A 21436-nucleotide genomic window follows, 5' to 3' on the forward strand; every position below is an offset into this window, starting at 1 on the left:
TTTCCTTTCCTTGGTGGGCTTATCAGGATTTTCATATGTATTAGAATCTTAAAAGCGGAATCTTGGATAGCACTTTGTTGGACCTTTCAGCCATTTTTGTAATATCTAGTATTTTGTTGTTTTTTTACTTATATGTAATATGTACAAGGAACTACTAGGCTACAAACTCCATGAGGTCAGGGGATTTGTCTAAACTGTTTTTTTTTTTTTTAATCTCCTGCAGTGCCTTGAACAGTGTTCTACCCAAAGTAAATATTTAATAAATGGAGCCAATTAGGTCGAAAGGAACAAGTCCTAAATCTAGAATCAATTTTGGAATTCCATAATCTGCTTGTTCCCCGTGTGAACCTGGATTAATCACATAGCCTCTCTAAGACTCATTTTCCTTCACTATACAAGGAGAGTGTAGATTTAGAATTGGAAGGGACCTCAGACATCACTTAGTGTACCCTTCATTATACCAATAATAGGTAGCAAAGCCAGGATAGAGGAAGGAAAGGAGAGAGGGAAAGGCCTTTGACTCCAGATCAAGGGCACTCGATCCACTAATCTCTCAGGTCCCTTTTATCACTCAGTCCCATGAGAATGTGTTTGTCAAATAAAAATGGATTGAGTTCAGAAGGAAGGGAAGCTGGAGATGTGCCATTTATGCCACAATAAAAAGAATATTTTTCTCTTGGATCAGAAGACCTGGACTCAAATCCCACCTCTGATACTTGGCCAAATCACTTAATTTTCCCCGATCCTCATTTCTTAATTTGCAAAGCTGAGGACATTGGACAAGAGAGCTTCTGACATCTCTCCCAACTCTAGATCTCTTGTCTATGATCCTGGGAAGGAGACTAGCTGGGCTTTGAATGCCAAAAAGTAGTCTATAGTCTATGTCTCCCCTGCTCCACGTTACAGGGACCTAGCACACACACAGTCCTCTGGAAGCATCTTGAGCCATCAGCCAGACCCCTAGCCCCAGTGCCCTATCAGATTACCCAAGTCTCCCTATTGCCTTGTGACTTCTCCCCCAATCTCGGAGAGACCCGGGTGGCTTCTCTCCTAGTGTCTAAAGTGCCAGATGGGAGACTCAATTCCTGCACTAATTTCTCTTGGAAGTTCTCTTGCTCAGGCTCCCTTGGCTAAATTCTGAGCTGGGGGTCCCATTTCCCTGCAGGAAGAGTGGTGGCAGCTGTGGCAGCCTCTCACAGAGCTGGTGTTAGCGTGGTCGTTTACATTGTATCTCTGCCCTAACTCCTTTCTTTAGCAGCCACAGCAGCAGTTTCTCAGTCTCTCTCTTTATCCCGGCTTCAAGCCTCACACAATAGAGTGTTTTTAATTTTCTGCACAGACATGATTGCTCTGTAATTGCACTGCTCCCTGGGTAGCATGTCAGAGTCCTCCTGATTTGCCGACCTTTTTTTTTTTTAACCCGAACTTCCCCCAAATGCTCTGTTCCTCCTTTGCTATCTGTCTCTTTGGGGTTCATCCAGGGTCTTGCTGAATAAAGATCCATTACATAATCACATGCTGATTTACCAACTTCCCCAGCAAACCTCCCGGAGGCTTAACAAGCTGGACCTGAATGTGGAGTCTCTCCAAAGCTGTGTCTACTGTAGGGCGCAGTGCCCAGAAATGCCACGTGGGCTGCTCTCATTAGTGATGCCTCCCCCACCAGGGTCAGAGAAACCCCTCAGAGCTGGCTACATGCTTTTGCTGGATGCCAAGTGACTACTGGGCTTGCTTTGAAGAATGGGAGATTTTCCAAAAGCCCCTTTCACAACAGACATCTCAAAGGATGTATTGGAGCCAGCTGTCCTCCTGAAAGTGTGAGCACCCCTGTTTCTAGGGTGAATGTTGGTGAGCTGGGGAGGTAGAGTACCATGGTCCTCCTGATCCACCATTTCATTCTAATATTAACTTCTTTCTCTTCAATTTCATAGATTCTTGATTTGGAATTGGAAGGGAATTTGAGGAGGCCATCTAGTCATAGAACAATATTTACAGGTGAGGAAACTGAGTCCCAGAGAGGTTCAGGAGTTGGCCAAGGTCAAAGTTTGGAAACAATAGAGTTTATATTTAAACCTAGGTCACAGGACCACAGATTTAGAGCTGAATAGGACATTAAAGATCAGCTGGTCTCATCTCACAGAAGAAGAAGTTATAGTTCAAGAAGCTAAATGATTTCTCCAGGCTCCCATAAATAGCAAATGGCAAAGCTGGGATTCAAATCCAGAGTTCCTGACTCCAAAACTAATGTACTTTTCACTATGTCATAAGTGTTCCCTTTCCCTTTCCTTAGCTTGCTTTCTCTCCATCCTCTCTTTCCTTCCTCTCCTCCTCCAAGACACCCTAACCAATCAAATCTATCTGCTATCTTTTCCTCCTGCCTTTTCTTCCTGTCAGCTGTCAAAGGCAGGAAATGGAAAGACACTTTGGAGATCATTCCAACCCCATTTTATAGAGGAGGAAACCAAGACTGAGAAAGGGGAAATATGGACATAATTTATAGAATTTGTGGCAAACCTTTTAGAGACTGCATGCCATGCCCCATACCCCCATTGAGTGCCAGGCACACATACACACACACACACACATACCCTTTACCCCACACAGGGGATGGAGAAGGCACTCCCATTGGGCTGCTGGACAGAGGGGCAGGTGAAGTGAAGATGTCTTCAGCAAGTATAGAGGGGAGAGGGGAGTGGCCCAAAAGATGTGCTCCCCTCCAGCTCTGCCACCTGTGAACTGCCCACCTTGTCCCCTATGTGCTTCTATTGGGCTGCTGGGTGAAGTGGTGGGTGAAATGAAAAAAATATTGTCAGGCACAGTGAAGAGGGGGAAGGGAAAAACTCCCCCAAGGTCCTCTGCCTTTCTAGTAACAAACTTGGCGGGGGGGGGGGGGGGGAGATGCATGCCCACAGAGAATACTCTTTATGTCATCTTTGGCTTGCACCATAGGTTCACCACCACTGGTTTATAACTAAAGCTAGATTCTGTCTCTCCTGTTCTTTTCCTCTATATTACCTTGCTATCCTAATTTCCTTTTTAAATATCTTATTGAGACTTTTTTCCCACATCACTGTCACTTCTTAGCAGCTGCTCCAATACAGCAACAACCTTATAACTCATAAGCAAAGCCAAGCAAAAGAAATCAATACATTGACCATATCTGAAACTATATGATTCACTCCATAACTATTGCCTAACATTTTTCTGCTGAGAGACAGAAGATATGCTTCACCATCAGGTCCTATAAAATTACAATTGTTCTCTCCATTGAAGAAGATTCTGACTATTTTTCAATGTTTTTTTCCCCCTTTATACTGTTGTAATCACTGTGTAAATTGTTCTTTCAGTCTAGTTTAATTCCCTCATTTCATACGATTCAGGCCTTCCCAAGTTTCTCTAAATTCTCAGTATTTGCCCTTCTTAATGTGCAATCACATTCACATCCCACAGTGTGTTCAGTACTTCCTTAATCAATGGGCACCCACTTTCCTTCCCAAATCATATCCTACCTTCTTTCCTTTAAAGAATGCTCTTTAGAGTGTTCTTTTGCATGGTTATTGATAGCTTGCATTTCAGCTTTGAAAACTGACTGTTCACATCCTTTGACCTGCCTCTGTCTTCTCATCCCAAACATAACCAATAGCTCACTGATCATTAAAATTTGATTGTGCTTGAGATGAGACAGGCTCAGGCCAGCATTTCAATAGAAGGCTCCCCCAGCATTCTACAGATGAGAGACTCTTCACTGCCACCACCCACAGAAATTAAGGGAGTTTCCCCTTCATCAACAGCACAGCCACCCCTACCCCCTACCAGCATTTCAAAAGTTTTACATCTCCATGGCAGCCATCCTTCAAAGTGAATTTTTAGCACAGAACACATTCAGCCAGTCTTCCATTGACTGTCCAAAACTCCCTCAGTCTTTTTTTTTTAACCAAGTAGAAACCTCAGAGAAAAGCCATAATTTTTGGATATTTGTTTGTTTGTTTAATTCTAATCCTTACCCTTTATTGGTGTCAATTCTAAAACCAAAGAGTGTCAAGGGCTAAGAAATGGGGGTTCAGTGATTTGTTCAGAGTCCAGAACTAGGAAGTCTCTGAGATCCGATTTGAACCCAGGTCTTCCTGACCCTAGGTCTGATAGTCTACTGTGTTACCTAGCTGCTCCTATAGCCATGGTTTCTTTGTTTGTTTTTTAAAACCTAGATAACTCAGTCATTCTTAGATGACCCCCATATCTATACTGGTTCCAAGTGGAAATGGATCTCTCTACAGCCATCCAAATCCTGGTTCTTTTCTCTCCTAAATCCTTCCCAGAATTCTTTGTCAGCCTCTCTATCTTCTCCACACCCTGTCTGTTTGTTTTCTGAACAAAAGTCCATGAAAATGTCTATTTCATTATTCCCTGATTTTCTAGTCAACATATCTCTGGTTACCATTTATATTCATTCCTAGCTCCCCCAACTAACTTCTAATGGATATCAAATTACATTATTTTCTGTAATTTTTCTCACGTATTCTGCTCCCCCATTTTCTTTCATATATTAGGATCCCTGCAGGTCATATATTGACTTAGGAAACCACATACTAACATTATCTATGTTTTATTACATTTTTATTTATTAAATATTTTCAAACTTATTTTATTAAATATTTCCCATTTTTTATATGGTTCCCACCACAGTAGGGAGTGAGGTAGGCTATATGAAGCCAGCTGGTGACTGTTTTTGATTAGGTAACCTCTGAAGTATCTTCCAGCTCAAGGTATATTCTTCTAATCACTACTTCTCCTTTTCTTCCCTAATCAGCTTCCTTATGCTTTCATCTGCTATTCAACAAACATTTCCTGCGCTTATTATGTGTAAGCCACTATGCCCAGGGAGACTTTGCAAAGATGTCCTCAAGGACTTTACGTAATGAGGATGATGATAGAAACAAGCATTTGTATAGAACTTGCTTTGTGCCAGGCTTGAGCCTCTCAACAACCATAGGAGAGAGGTACTGCTATTATCTCCATTTTGCAGTTACGGAAACTGAGGCTCAGAGGTTAAATTATTAGCATGGGATCACATCACCTGTAAACTGTCTGATTCCAAGTCAGTCTTCCAAGTCCAGAATTCAATCCACTCAACCACTAAGCTGCCTCAATATCTGATCCCACCAAATGAAATAATGTACGCCAAGCACTTTACAAACTTGGAGGTGATATAAAATGCAAATTATACATATCTCTAACTGGAGTGCCTCTTACCCCCCTCATCCCATTCATAATGCCTGCATTGAATCTTATACATATTTAAACTACAAAGTTTAAACTTATGTTGCAAATCAGTAAATATTTGTTGCCCCTCTGAGCATGTCCAATCAAATTTAAAAGGTTTTGAGTGCCCACCTGGTGATAGATAACTGTACCTCAAGGTTAACTTTTTTTCTTTCAAGAATCACGCTATAGCTTCACCTGTATAATTGATATTATATTGCTTGCCATCTCAATGAATGGAGGATGTGCGGGAGGAAGAGAATTAGGAATAAATAATTTTTTTAAAAAGATGAATGTTAAACATATGATTGATCACATAGTTTGATGGGGATATGATTGGGGATGTAGACTCTAAAAGATCACTCTATTGCAAATAGTAAATAATATAGAAATAGGTCTTGATCAATGATACATGTAAAATCCAGTGGAATTGCTCATTGGCTCCGGGAGGGGGGGAAGGAAGAGGAAAGGAAAAGAACATGAATCATGCAATCATGGGAAAATATTCCAAATTAATTAATTAATTAACTTTTAAAAATAAAAGTTAAAGACATATATGTGAATCAGTTTAAATTGAAAAAAAGAATTATGCTACTTAAGTTTGGCGGTCATTGCCAGATTAGCTACAGGGAGATGAATTTTTAGGCCACAACAACTTTTGAAGACTATATCCTAAATTAGAGATGTGATCTGGGTCGGTAAAGCTAGAACCCACAACAGGGAAATTACAAATTCTTCAAGCACAAATTCATGAAGTAAACCTCAATTAATTGCAAGACATTGTCCTGGATATTAAAGATATATAAAGATGAATAAGAAATATAATAGTATAGAGAATAATAATTCTATCATAATTTAAAATAATATGAAAAATTAATAATTAAAATAAGTATAGATCATAGCAATTATCTGCACTCAAGAAGCTTACACTTTAGTAGGGGTAATAAAATTTAATAATCATAAAGTTTAACATTGAAGAATTAGTTTAGCTCTCTGGTTTTATAGATGAGATCTAGAAGGGGAAATTGACACAGCTCTTAAGTGAAAAACCAAGACTTACACTGAAATCTTTTGACTCTACCCAGGATTCTTTCTTCTCTCCCTTGCTTTCTCCATGTAGACAAATTATTATAATAAAATGTAAAGTATGGTAAGTGCTAGAATAGAGTATAAAGAAAGTATTCTGATAGCACAAAAGAAGGAAATACACACACACACGCACACACATATACTGTTTACTATTTACACATGAGAATATATATGTAGAAATACAAATGAAAACTAACTCAGCTGAACCTACTAATCTACTATGCAGGGGGCTATGAAAAAGTGCACATACAATGTGTGACAAATATCAACAACTGGTGTCAAGTATAATAATTATTAGGAGCAGTTGGGTGGCTCAGTGAATTGAGAATCAAGCCTAGAGATGAGAGGTCTTGGGTTCAAATATGACCTCAGACACTTCCTAGCTGTGTGACCCTGGGCAAGTCACTTGACCCCCATTGCCTAGTCCTTACTGCTGTTCTGCCTTGGAACCAATATATGGTATTGATTCTAAGGTGGAAGGTAAGAGTTAAAAGAAGAACAAGAACAAGAACAAGAAGAAGAAGTAGAAGAACAAGAACAAGAACAAGAACAAGAATTCTTGAAAAACAATCATTCAAGAATAAGAATAGGGGGCAATTAGGTGCCTCAGTGAGTTGAGAGCCAGACCTAAAGATGGGAGGGCCTAGCTTCAAATTTTGCCTTATACACTTTCTATCTGTGTGACCTTGAGCAAGTCACTTAACCCCCATTGCCTAGCCCTCTTCGGCTTTGGAACCAATACTCATACAATAATCAGTATTGATTCCAAGACAGAAAAGTAAGGATATTTTTTTAAAAGAATAATAATAATACCTGGCATTTATATGTTGCTTTAAGGTTTGCAAAATGCATTACAAATATTATGTCATTTTATCCTTATCAAAATTCAAGGAGGTAGGTGCTATTATTATCCCCATTTTTAGAATACGAAACTGAGGCAGACAGAGGTCAAGTGACTTAGTAGTTGTGTGACCTTGGATAAGTGTCTATGGTTGAATGTGAACTCAAATCTTTCTGACTGCAGGTCCAACCCTCTGTCCATTATGCCACCAAGATGTCAAGTATGGACCAGGCAATGCATTGCATTTGGGAAATTGCATGATACTTTCTTTGATCACTAATTTTGTAAAACCCCTATGTTTTTAATCATTATTTCTCTGGTGATTCTGTATAGCTATGAATAATAGTAGTATGCCATGATCTCAGAAGAATCAGAATTGCAGCTATCTCAGTAGTGCATGAAAAGACATAAGGGGGATATAAGTATTCCATATCAATTGACTTGCTGGCAAGAGATGGCATAAATGATGTCATTAAGGAAATGAATGATTAGAAAAGAAGGTAAGCCAGTCATGTAGTGTGAACAAAGGATAACACGTGGGCAGACTAAGTGCTGCACTGGTACCCACAAAATATGAAAGGAGCTAAATGAAGGCCTCTAAGTGGATTGAATGAATCTTCTTTAGAGGATTTATGGAACAACATGGAAAAGTAATTTCCTAGGATGAGAAGGGATGGAAATATTGCAATCTGTGCTGATGGGGGGAATATTTGTACTTTGTGAGGTCATGGACCCCCAAAGTCTTGAAGAAAGTATAATATTTAATAAAAGAGTCATCAATGTTTGATTATGGAGTAACATGAAAAAAGGTTTGAAGAAGATTAACTGTTTCATCCCCTGAACATAGGTTATATTGGGAGAAAAAGAGACTGGAGAAAGACCAGCCAGAGAGAGCTACAGTATTGAATGGATGATATCCTTGACTTTGAATGAGGACTGAAATCAAAGGGAAGGTACAAGGGAGAGTCTAGGAAACATCAAAAAGAAAGAATCCCTCCACATGGAACTGGCTGGTGTGGTAGGTAAAAGATGAAACGACTGAGGAAACAAGCTTCCAAATATTTCAGTTTATTAAGTTATGCATGCCAATCACTTAATAAATCAGAACCAAGACCCTTGTGCAGCTTAGGGCTGGACTTGGAATACAAGGGTAGTCACACTTTTGTACATTACAAACAATTCATCAAATAAGACCAATTAATTAAAATGAAACAATACATCATTAGGTAATCTGATTTCTAATCAGAGGAAAGAGTAGGGACTTTCCAAGCCGAAAAGGGAATGGCAAATAGTTGCAATTCCCTAAATTCAGAAATGGAAGTATCTCCCTCATTCCCAAGTATCTGTAAACAATCAAAAGAACATGGCAACAATAACTGACTGATGAGTATGGGGTCAATTTTCAGATAAGACATATGGGTTGCCTGAAATATACAAATGTGAGAAAATTCCTTGCAGCAATATTTGGATCTGACAAGGTTTCTGATCTGATCAGAGGGAAAAGAAAATGCAAGGAGATATAGATATAAGATTTTGCATGGAATGAAAAGTGTTAGAGAGTCTAGGAATGGAATTTTGAAAGAGGGCTGGATGTTGAAGCTGGCAGTTGGTCTCAGAATTCTGGGACAGTGCCGAGGGGGAGAACCTGGGGAACAGTGCTTGAGTACAGAGCTCCTGGATTTTTGGGTCTCCTCTAATCCTCTGATACTGGTGTGAAATATCCTATCCAGTGATTGTATCTTCTGTCCTGTCTGAGAGAGTCCTGCTAGCATTTCCTGATCTAAAGAAAACCTTATCTTGAGTGAAGTGACCTGATACTCTGCCTTCACAGGCTTAGCCTGTATCTGAAGTGACCCAAGCCACTGGAGTCATCATCTTCCTTGATCCAGCAACTTGCTCTATTCATCAGCCAAAACTGTTTGGAGTGGCTATAGAGTTAGGTAGCTAGAATCAGGGAGGTTTGGGGACATCTATATAGAGAAGAATAGTGTAGGTCCACTCTGTGGATAGTGAAGAGATCCTTGAGGAACAGTTGGTTCTGGGACAGATAGAATTTGATCAGTCAAGGGGGCAGCTGGGTAGTTCAGTGGATTGAGAGCCAGGCTTAGAGATGGGAGGTCCTAGGTTCAAATCTGGCCTCAGACACGTCCCAGCTGTGTGACCCTGGGCAAGTCACTTGACCCCCATTGCCTAGCCCTTACCACTCTTCTGCCTTGGAGCCAATAGACAGTATTGACTCCAAGATGGAAGGTAAGTGTTTTAAAAAAAAAGAATTTGATCAGTCAAGGAAATCTAGCCCTCAAACTTTACCCAATTCCTTTTATTATATTTAATAAACACACTGTTGTTGAGAATAGAAGGTCAGATTGCCTTTCTAATAGTCACAGGCCTAGGAGTAGCCATCTTGTTCTTTACGTCAGTTACTGGTCCAATTACCATTTTACACATAGGTCCTTAATTAAACATCTCTAAACAGCAGGTAGAGGTGGTCCAGCTTCCCTGACATGCAGAGCTAGGTTTCAATAAAACAATATGGTTTCCTCACAATTTCCCACAATTAAATAAAGTTTTCTCACAAAACAGAAAATGGATCAGACCCATAACTGAATAGGAAGGAAACTGACCTAGCTCTGGAACTGAGTTACAAGATGGAGTCAGTGTGGTTCACTCAGTTCCCCAATTCCTTCAGTAAAGTGGCAAAGGAGAAAGAATATGGAATGGAGCTAAAATTCAGCTCAGGAGCCCAAGAAAAGTATAGAAAGATGATAAGAGAGAAGTCTGATGGACAGCCCAGTAGAATATCTGGTAATGATCTGAACATATAGAGCAGATGGAAGGATAAGAAGACAGGAAGAGGGAATAAAGATTTTAAAGTCACTGGCATATCAGTGATAGCTGATACATGTGAATCTTTCTCATATTCAGTTCTAATGACATTATTTCTCTGTTAAAAATGTTTCAATGGATTCCTAATTTCTACTAAATAAATTTCAGGTGCCTTTGTTTAGCCCAATAACCTCAGTAAGTCAATGCCACTGTCTTTTTTTTTTTTGAACCATTGCCTTCCATCTTGGAATTTGATTCCAAGAGAAGAGCAATAAAGGTTAAGCAACTTACTCAGGGTCACACAGATAGGAAATATCTGAGGCCAAATTTGAACCTAGGACCTCCCATTTCTTGGCCTAGTTCTCAGTCCACTGAGCCACCCACCTGCCCCACTATTGTCTAGTCTGGATTCCTCTCCCAATAGGTCCTGCCAAATTAAGCTGTTTTCTGGAATTAATACATGTCATGCTGTGACAACCTTTACTCACATTGTTCTTCACATAGAATTAGAACACTTCAGAATTGAAAGTCACCTTAAAGGTCCTCTAGCCCAACCCATATCTAAATAGGAATCATCTCCACAACATCCTTAACAAGTGGTTGACTGCGAATGATGGGAAACTCATTCCACTTTCTAATTGAATTCGGGCCAGTAAATATTTATCAAGCCTCCCCTGTGTATGAAGGACATTGCCCTCTGAACGAATGGGACTTGCTCAACTATTCCTTATCAAGTACTGATAGCTGGAAGATCAGAAACTGCTTTCTTTATGAGGTAGAACCTAAGATGAGCATTGAACTCTGAAAGGACTCTGAAAGGTCAAGATGAGGCATTATAAATATTGGGGGAATCACCTATGACAAGTGATGGAGATGGAATGCTGAGTTCAGAACAGTTAACCCAGGGGAGGGAAGGAAGAGTTAACTTTTTAATTATTTAAATGTAATGAACAAACTAATTTTTTTAAAGAGCAGTTAACAAATCAGTATGGATGGAAAATAGAAAATGTGAAGGGGATTAGTAGGAACTAACTCTGGAAAAGTAGGCTCAAATTAGATGATAAAGAACTTTAAATCTTAGGCAGGTGATTTTTATGTTTTATCTTTGAGTAATAGAGAGTTACCAAAGGTTTTTTGATCATGACCAAATCTGCACTAAGAATAATTGGAGAGTTTTTCCTTATCTTAAGCCTAAATTTGTCTCTCCACCACATCAAACTGTCATTTTAGTCCTACACTCTAGGACCAATGAGAACAATTGAATCCTTCTTCAGCATAACCCTCCATATCCTTGAATACAATTATCTTGGCCCTCCTAACCTTTATCATGTCCTAACTAAACATCTACAGCTCCTTTAATTAGCATCCCTGGTCTCCATCTTTTGAACATACCCCAGTTTTGAATATATCTCAAATTAAACACAATACTTTCAATGTGATCTATCACATAATCCAATAGAATTATCTCTTGCCTTTTTCTGGACATATACTTCATTATTTAAATGTGTCAATGACCTTAGCAATATGAGCACTCCCCTTAAAGGGTAAGATTATAACCCATCAATAAGATTATAACCTATCAATTTATATTCTGTGTGATTCTTGTACATATATAAAATCTTACACACACACACACATGCACACACACACAAATATATGATGTACAGGAGAAGTTCCTTAAAGTATTTTAACAGCCTTCAGGCTATGGTGATTTATTTTTATTCATTTTCCCTGACTCTTATGACCTGACACCCTACCTCATTTTCTAATCATACTTTTACTGGAAAATATCTTTTATGTCACTTTTGTGATTAAGGTGATCATTAATAATGTATTGCAGCCTATCTCTTTGTGCCAATCATTTTTCTTTTCCTTGCCTTTTGGGTTTCCCCTCTACCTTGACTAAGACACTGCTATTTCATAAATTTGAGCCAATATAGCATCACTTGGAGAATATTGGTGTCAAAAAGATGGATTTATGTCACAGAGATCAGTTTGGGATCATTGAAAGGGCTGAGAAATTTTACAAATATATCCCAGATTATTCTCTTCCTTTTATTCAAATGGGGTCTAATTCTGCTGTCTCAAGTATCCATCCAAGAAAAATAAAAAGAAAACAAGCATTTACCAAGTATCTACTGTGTGTCAAGCACTGTGCTAAATGCTTTACAATCATGACCTCACTTAATCCTCATAATATATGTGGGAAGTAGGTAAGAGCATCATCCCCCTTTTACAAATTGGGAAACTGAAGCAGGCAGTGGTTAAGTGCCTTGCCCATGATCACACAGTTTCTGAGACTTGATTTGAACTCTGATCTCATTGATTCCAGGCCCACCATTCTATCTCCTACATTATCTACAATATACTTAGCTGCCTCCCAATACAAATATCCAAGATATGTATTGATGGATTAACTCAATGGGTTGCCTGTTCAACCATAGTATCATAGTCTGGGTAAAGTACATTATTCACCCATTTAGTTTTTCCTGTTGTCAATAAGCCATGTTGGAACATAGAACTCCTGATATCTTTAGTTAACTCTAAAACTCTGGGCCCTCATCACAACTGCATAATGAACATTCCAAATGAAATGTCCTGTAGACTTCTCAAACTTAGCATGTCCAGAAAAAAATTCATTAACTTTTCTGACAAAGCCTTTTGAGAGCTGATCCTGTGGTCTCTCAAAGTTGAGGGTCCTTCTGTCTAGGTGGAGCAGTCAGGCAAATAACAAAGAGGTGAGAGACAACTGATTGCTCAGATCTGTGGTTAGGCATCAGACAGTTGTTCTGCCTTGGCACAGAGTTTGTGTTTATTATATAGCTTCAATAAGTACATGCTTTTCTGGCATGCAATCATTTTTCAACATACATGATCTACAGATAATTGGATGTGTCACACATTAACAAATCACTTAATCAACATTCTGTGATCATTTACCATGTTGCTACAACAGAAATATTCGTGATGGAGATGAATGATATAGATAGGGTAATCTGGAGGTTAGTTCCCCGTGACCTGTGGGATGACCAGCTAGGAGAATCATTGTTACTTTTGATCAGCTTTCACAATCAATCACAATTACTTAGGATATGGGTAGCAAAACATTTTGTAGCTAGGTACAGGGTTAAAAGGTTTTTTAAGACAGACCAAAATCAGGAATTTCCTTAATTTCCAAGTTACATTTTTCTTGTGTTACAGCAAAGTACCTTAATAATGTTGCCGGGTTATCGTAAACATAATAAACCAGTGAAGTGTGTTGAAGCTTGTGCTTGATTGTGGTGCTTATGTGTTTGACTAGCAGCAGGTGTGGGGCATCTAAGTATACTTCTTCTTAGAGAGAAAAGGGAGGGGTAATGGGTAGTGATCTTTAGGTTTTAATTTTGTGAATGTAATCTTTTTATGGTAATAATCTAGGGGGATTAAAGTGGGACATATGTGTGTTAACCCTGTAAGTATTTGCTCTTATATTATTTCTCCTGTATTGGGGAGATAACAATAATCATAATTCCATTAGTAAGAAAAGTTAGTGGGAGAAGTCACACAGAGGGGGCTGAGTGGGTGCCTCATCTTTTCTGAAGGCAGCCTTCATTTCCCAAATTGTGACTTTGTCAGACAGCAGGGGCATGACAGCTCTCCATGAAAGACCATGCATCTTCTGTATTTCCATATTTCCATCAAAATCACTACTATGCTTCTAGTCATCTAGATTCACCACTTTAATGCCATCCTTGACTCTTCATTCTTCTCTACCCTCCATACCAACCAGTTGCTAAAAATTTCTACCTTCACATCATCTCTTACTTAAGTCCATTCTCTCTACTCACACGGCTGCTCTAGTTCAGGACTCCTTTACCTCTTGCAGAGAGTAATTCAAAAGTTTTCTAATTTGGTCTCCCTGTTTCATTTCTCCTCATTCTGATCCTCCAAATTAATGCCAAGGGGATTTTCCTAAAGTTCAGGTCTAACCATGTCACTCTTCACCCCTATTCAGTTAAGTCCAGTGGTTCCCATTATCTCTAGTATCAAATAAAAATTCCTCTGTTTGGCATCTCTTCATGATGTGGTTCCTCCCTTTGTTGCCTTATTACACATTATTCTTACCAGAACACTCTGAAATTCACCCAAACTGTTCTTCTTGTTGTTACTAACACATGACTCTCCAACTCTCATATCCTTTACTTTGGCTATATTTTTTTAACCCTTACCTTCAATCTTAGAATCAATACTGTGTGTTGGTTCCAAGGCAGAAGAGTGGTAAGGGCTAGGCAAAGAGTGTAAAGTAACTTGAACAGGGCCACACAGTTAGGAAGTGTTTGAGGCCATATTTGAACCCAAGATATCAAGTCTCAAGGCCTGGCTCTCAATACATTGAGCCATTCAGCTGCCCTCTGGCTATATACCCTTTGATTGGAATGCACTCCTTCCTCACTTCTGCCTTTAAGACCACTCCCCTGTCATCTTCTTCAGGAGGTATTTCTGCCTTATCTCCCTCCCCCAACTGCTGGGATCTTCTCTTCCAAGGCTACCTTCAAAGCAGGTTGAAATAGGGATCATTATACTTTTATCTGTTGCATATTGATGTTATATATGCCTGTAGGTGTCTACTGTCTCTCATCCATTAGATGTAAGATCCCTGAGGGGAGGAACAGTTTTTGTTTTTGTGTAGCTAATACCTAGCATGGATTCTGGCACATAGTAGGCCCCTAATAAATGGGTGTTGATTGACTGGACATAAAGTACTTTCAAAATTGGATTTTGCAAAACCAAGAAAGAATTTGGCTCTAGAGAAATAAGCATTTAATGGGAAACTTGAAACTCATGGAATCCTAAATCAATAGCAAATATACTACCAGGCACATATCCAATAAAGGAAATTATCAAAACAATAAGAAACATACAAATCTAGCATAAGTTTAACTACAAAGAACATGGGCTATTAGCTTACTAATGAACTTACAAATCTATGATAAATGATTCTAATATCATGAAAATGGAATCCTTAACAATATCCTAAAAACTATAAAACACATGGCTATTTCTGAAAATAGGATGGTAACATATTATTACCCTTAGGCACAGTCGCACATACCTGGACATGAGCCCATCTAGAGTTTCCATTTCCTGAGAGAGAGAGAGAGAGAGAGAGAGAGAGAGAGAGAGAGAGAGAGAGAGAGAGAGAGACAGAGACAGAGAGAGACAGAGAGAGAGAGTGAGAGAGACAGAGACAGAGACAGAGACAGAGACAGAGAGACAGACAGAGACAGAGACAGAGACAGAGACAGAGACAGAGATGACAGCCCAAACAAACATCTGGAAGATTTCATCATCTATGGAGAATCAATTTTCTCTCTCTTTTTTGTGTGGAAAATTCTCCATGACAATAATGAATAGCTTTAGTAAGCATACCTCTCTATTTTCTGTCTTAGTTGATAATCAGGTGTGTTCAGGGAAGACTAGCCCAACTCACCTGTGGCTCCAAGAAGCTGTATTATGCACAAAGGACATTTCTGAGAAAACATCACTGAAGAAAGGCAGATTGAGGGTAACCAAAAGGCCTCAAATTTTGTCAGTGAGTTGTGTATGTCTAGCCCAGGCATGTGAACACTTCCTCTGATGGAATGGGCAGACAAAAACAATTTGTTAGCTTGGTTACACATTGAAGGAGCCAAAGTCATCCACTGCATCCCCAAGACATCACCAGGCATCTTGACTGTTGACCTGCCACTGGACTTCAATGGTTCTGGAAGAGAGTGAGACTGATGACTTTATGCAATTCTACTTCTAAATTCATATTATGCATGAGTCAAAGGACATCACTAGTGATATCATTATTGATCCTCCTCCAATAGGGATGTCACATAGCAGAAACAGCATAATCAGTTAGCCATTGAACAAAACGGATCTTATAATTATCAAAGACTCTTATACAATCCTTACATATGCATTTGGAGACAGTTCATTGGACAGAAAAGAGCTTTTCAGGATTTTGTTTCTGCTCAGCTGAGTTAAATACATTGTTCTGTTTTTATAAATAAACAAATAGTAAGCACAGTACGATATTGTATTTTTTATCCCTTTCAAACAATTGTATGCCTTCACTTGAGATCTGTTGTAGAAAATAGATTGCAAAAGTTCAAATATTCCTTCTCATATTTTCACCAAGGACACCTCTGATACATCTGTTGACTCTGCTCATAGAATTTTACAGAGATGGGAAAAGAGTTCCCATCAATAGTTCCTCAGGTCCCCTTTGTCACCTCTTCCAATTTTACTCTCATTGTTTAATACCTTCCCCTTTCAAGATATTTTGAGAATTTTTCTCTCAGTTCCCTCAAAAAAATGAATGCTGCTTAAGGTCAGATGAACTCTTTGGACTAATCTATTTCCCAGAAGGAGGATGGTCTGGACTAACTGTTTGTAGCTTGTCATTCAGCCTTGCTTTATTTCCACTGGGGAAGCAATATGAAGGCAAAATACATTCCCTCATTGAAAATCCTGGAACTTATCACACACTTCCAATGAAAAAGTGAGGACCAGACTTAAATCCTGGAATGTTCTCATCCTTTTTCCAATTGCTGAAATTCTACCCATTTCTTAAGGACTTAAGCTCAACTGCTACCCCTGATAAAATCAGACTTTCCCCAGTTACAAGGGGGATCCTCTTCTCTCCAGTGTCACAAAGAATGTGAATTGCACCTTTCTTATGCACTCATTATATATCATTCTGTATTGTAATTAATTGTATTTACTTTAACCTTTACTAGATTGTGAGTTCCATGCAGGATGGGACCTCTTTTGTTTCTCTTTGTACTGTCTTTAAAGGCTCATTAGTATCTGGTGTGTGAGTAGATACTTAATAACTCTTAGGAGCAGGTTTGGGGATCATGGGATAATCGATGCAGAATAGAAATGGAATTTAGAGATTACTCAATCCACCCCCCTCACTTTACATATGAGGAAACTGAGGCCCAGAGAGTTTGGGTGGCTTGTAAGATTCAAATTCAGGTCTTCCTGATTGCAAGTCTAGGACTCTATCCAGATTGTCTCAAATTATTGAAAGCTTTAAGGAATAACAGGTTTCCTGACACATCAGAAATGCATATAGAGAGTGTAAACAGGAATAGAAAGGAGGATACTGTCCTCTATCTTAACTTATATTAATCCTTAAGTAAGGATGACTCTTAAGCTAGGCTCAGAGCCATCAATATGATTTAGGAACTCACACTTAAAAATTTAAGGGGTATATGTAGAAAAGGGTGGGGAATAGGAAGACCTAGGTTCTAATCCCATCACTAAAACTGATTAGCTTTGTGACCAAGTAAGTTTCCTCATCTGTAAAATGGGAATAGAAAAGGCATCTGTCAAAAAGAGTTGTGTTGACTTGTCAGAAGCCTATGAAATGAAAGTAAATAGGAATGTGAATGAGGATATTGTCAGCTTACCTCCTAAAACCCATAAGTAAGTAAGTTCGGTGTCTTAAGTAAGCCATAAATAAAGGTGTTTGTGGAGATTCAGAGCTGCCAAGATGAACAAAGGACAAACTAAAAATCTCTAGGTGTCTCAGGTAGGGGAATGGTGAGAGCACAAATAGAAGGTATAATTTCTAAAAATTGTAGAATCACAGAATCTCATTTGGAAAGGACCTCAAAATGCATACAGTCTAAATCTTAGAATAGAGTAAAGAACACTGAACTTAGAGTTAGGAATTCAAATCCCATCCCTGACACCTGCTAGTGATACGTCCATGGACTATGGCTTTGTGGCCATGAATAAGACATCTCACCTCAATGAGTAAGTTTCTTCATTTGTAAAATGAAAACACTCATGGCATTTGCCTCACAGAGTTGTTGTAAGAGTCCAGTGAGATAACTTATGAGAAGCACTTTGCAAATCTTGAAACTCCTGGCTTTACTCCAAGGACAGAAACTTAGCACCCCTAGGGAAATCCATTTTACTTTGGAATGACTCTAGTTGTTGGGGGGTGGGGGATGGAGTGTTCAGGGAGAATTAGCACCTCTGGTGTTGGGGCTTACTGAGTCCTTTTCAGGGCTGCTCATCCATGTTTGGTGTCTACCTTTCCCAACTCTCACCTGTGGCTCCAAGAAGCTATAGCATGGACAGTGACCACCCCCCTGGTAAAATCAGGATAAGAGGTAAGAGAAATGGAATAAACAGAGAGATTAAACCAGGTTGAGGGTTCTCATTTGTGAGTTAGGGCTCTTGTCTACCTCAAGCATGTGAATACTTTCTCCAGCAGAATGAATGAATGAAAACAATTTGTTCCAATGGCTATGAAGTTGAGTGAAGCAGGTACCTTGAAGTACTTAGGGATTAGCCAGACATCCAAGATATCAAGGTTATACACTGAACCTTGGGCCATCACCCATCTTAACTTCTTTCCTGTCACTGCACTTCAATCACTCTGGAAGAAAGAGTGAGGCTGACAACTTTTTGCAACTATGCTTCATCTAGATCCACCTCATTCATAAGTCAAGATGTGACCCCTCTAATGTCATTAGCAAATGAAGGATTAACAACAACAACAAATGGTTAAGAAGTTTTTTTGTCACATTAATCCTAGATCCATCTCCCTACAACTCCCACCCATTGCTTCTAATCATAGCCTCTGAAGTCAAGCAGAAAAATTCCAAAGCCTCTTTCATAAGATATTCATTCAATACTTGAGGGTAGGACTTCTGCTTCTGGCAGTAAAGATGGTAGAGTAAGGAATATTCCAAGTTCTCACAAACCCACCTCCAAACAACCACAAAAGAAAGAAAAGCCTCAAAACAAAATTTGGAGAGATAGAATCAACACAAGACAAAGTAAAGCAGAGTTGCAGCCAAAGAAAATATAGAGGGGCATCAGGAAGGATCTAGCTCACTAGAATAAGAGGTAAGAGCAATGGAATCAGAAGCATGAAGAGCAGCCCAGTATAAACATACCCATGGAACCCTTAACAGAAGGAACAATCCAAGAGCTTATAACACCAAGGGTAGCTGTCATATATGGAGTGTAATCCAGCTAAATATATTGCATGCAATACCCAAGGGAAACCAGGGACAGTACTTCCTCCACTCCAGAAGTGGATTTGAGCCTTAATATATAGGCAAGATCATGAAAAAACTCCCTAAAATGAATAAAAGACAAAAAAAGGCCTGACTCTGGAAAGCTATTTCAGCAAAAAGGGAGACCTAAATGCAAGATCAGAAAAGGACCCTTAAAGGCAAATGCAAAAAGATATTAGGCCCAAGATGAAATCTTGGAATATCTTCAAAAGAAGTCCAAAAAAAAAACCATAATAAGAGATTTAGAAGGAATTTTTCAAAAGAAAATTGTATAAGACGCCAAGAATTTAAAGCAAAACTTAAAATATATTCCTAAAAAAAGAAATCTAAAACTTAAAACAGGAAAAAAAACTCTAAAAGAGGAAGTTCAAAGTCTCAAATAAGAAAATAGATTCCTAAAATTTAGAAAAAAGACAAAGGGAAGCTAATTACCCCCCACAAGACAGTAGGAAACAATAAAACACAAAAGAATGGGGGAGAGTAAACAGAAGAAAATATGAAACATCTCACTGGAAAAACAACTGAGTCAAAAAAAGATCTAAGAAAAACATTCTATATTCTCGTATTGTCATTACAGATTCTTGACAGAATAAAGGTTTCACACAAGATAGATGGTTTCATCACAGATGGCTTAATTTTCTCATTACTCTGTGAGGAGCTTGAGCTTACAAACAATCAAGGAAATTTACTTCTTACTTTTAATAAAAAGGAATAACCAATCAGAAATTCTTAAAGACAATTCAACAATCATAACATTGAGGTTGAGAGGTACTTAGAACACAATTCAGATTTAATATTAGACTGATCCTTTTTCAGGGTTTACTAGGGAGTTTCTCAAGGGGAAGAATCAAGTCACTGAGGCATGATGAAGCTTGGCATACCTGCACATTTTGTATGGGCCTTTATGATTGATTTGTATGCTGGCTTCATGAGAATAAGTTTCTGTGAGTGAGAACACTCTTGGCTTGACTTGTAGATATGGTTTTACTGGAAATTATGTACCTAAATAAAAGTTATCCCATGGTAGTCTTTTGGGATTGGGTTTGAGGGTCTGATCATTTGGTGATGTTTTGGGGAAATAGAGTAAAGGTATTTTGCTCATGTATTATTCCTTATGAGGTTAGGGGGGAATAGTAGTCATGCCAATTCCATAGGTAAGGGATGTTAATGAGAGAAATCATACAAAGGGGATGAGTGGGCAATCACATCTTGCCAAGGGGCCACTCTGTGACCTCTTTAGTTGCTATGAGTGACCTTGTCAAGACATTGTGGCCTGATGGCTCCCAGCATAAATTCAGGAATAGAGTACTTCTATCCAGAGACAGGGAGAGAGCACTCATTCCAGTCCCAGGGCCAGTAAAGAGTGTGAACATTAGAAAGCAAGTTGTCCCTCCCCCCACTAACTGTCATCACTGTCCATCAAACTTCACTCTAACATTTCAACTGTTGTCTCCTCCACCTCAGTGACAGAAAATCCAGAGCTTGATTCAGTTTTCCTTTCCACAATCATCCCCTTTTTTTTGTGGAGACCTTCCCAAGGTCACTTATATTTATTATATTTACCAAGCTACTAAATCTACTTTCTAACTACTCCCCCAAAATAATAAACTTCCCTCAATTACTCTATCACTATTCTATGCTAACTTTATCTACTCTAAGGAATTCTTTGCAGGAAAGTTTTGTGTGAGGATAGTTTGGGGTTTTACAATAAATTCAGTACAATAACTGTTTGAACAAAACCATTACAAAGAAATGTGAATCTTAATGCTAATACTACTTACTCTTGCTAAGTTAAACTAATACAAACATTTTTCCTGTTTTATTTATCTATAATTACTTGAAAACTATTTTATCTGTATATTTCCATTAAACACAATTTCAACATTAGCAGCTTTACAATAAACAATTAAATGTTTACTATCTGCATATGCATCTTAAATGTATTCCTAATTATAACTGTCTATGCTATGCTTAACTTAAGTTACTCCTAATCTATTCCCTACTTATTATAACTATTCTCTAAATCCCTAGTCTAATTTATAACCTAATCTTATGTATAACATTTATACATGCTATGTTAATTATTTACAGACCCTATCACTATGTTACTAAACGTATATACATTATAGTATATACATTATTTACAGAGATAATTTACATATAACACAATAATATGCATTATTCCCTAATCCTTATGTCAGTCAAATAGAAATATCTATTGCTCTTTCTATTTGCCCAAGACTTTTTGGAACTAACTATGCACATATTTACATTTTGTATACATGCAATTTCAGACACTTGTTTATTTACATGAGGTCTCCTAATATATGTCAGTTTGTGATTTTGTTTT

Source organism: Monodelphis domestica, chromosome 4, assembly GCF_027887165.1.
Source record: "Monodelphis domestica isolate mMonDom1 chromosome 4, mMonDom1.pri, whole genome shotgun sequence".
Classification (NCBI taxonomy): Eukaryota; Metazoa; Chordata; class Mammalia; order Didelphimorphia; family Didelphidae; genus Monodelphis; species Monodelphis domestica.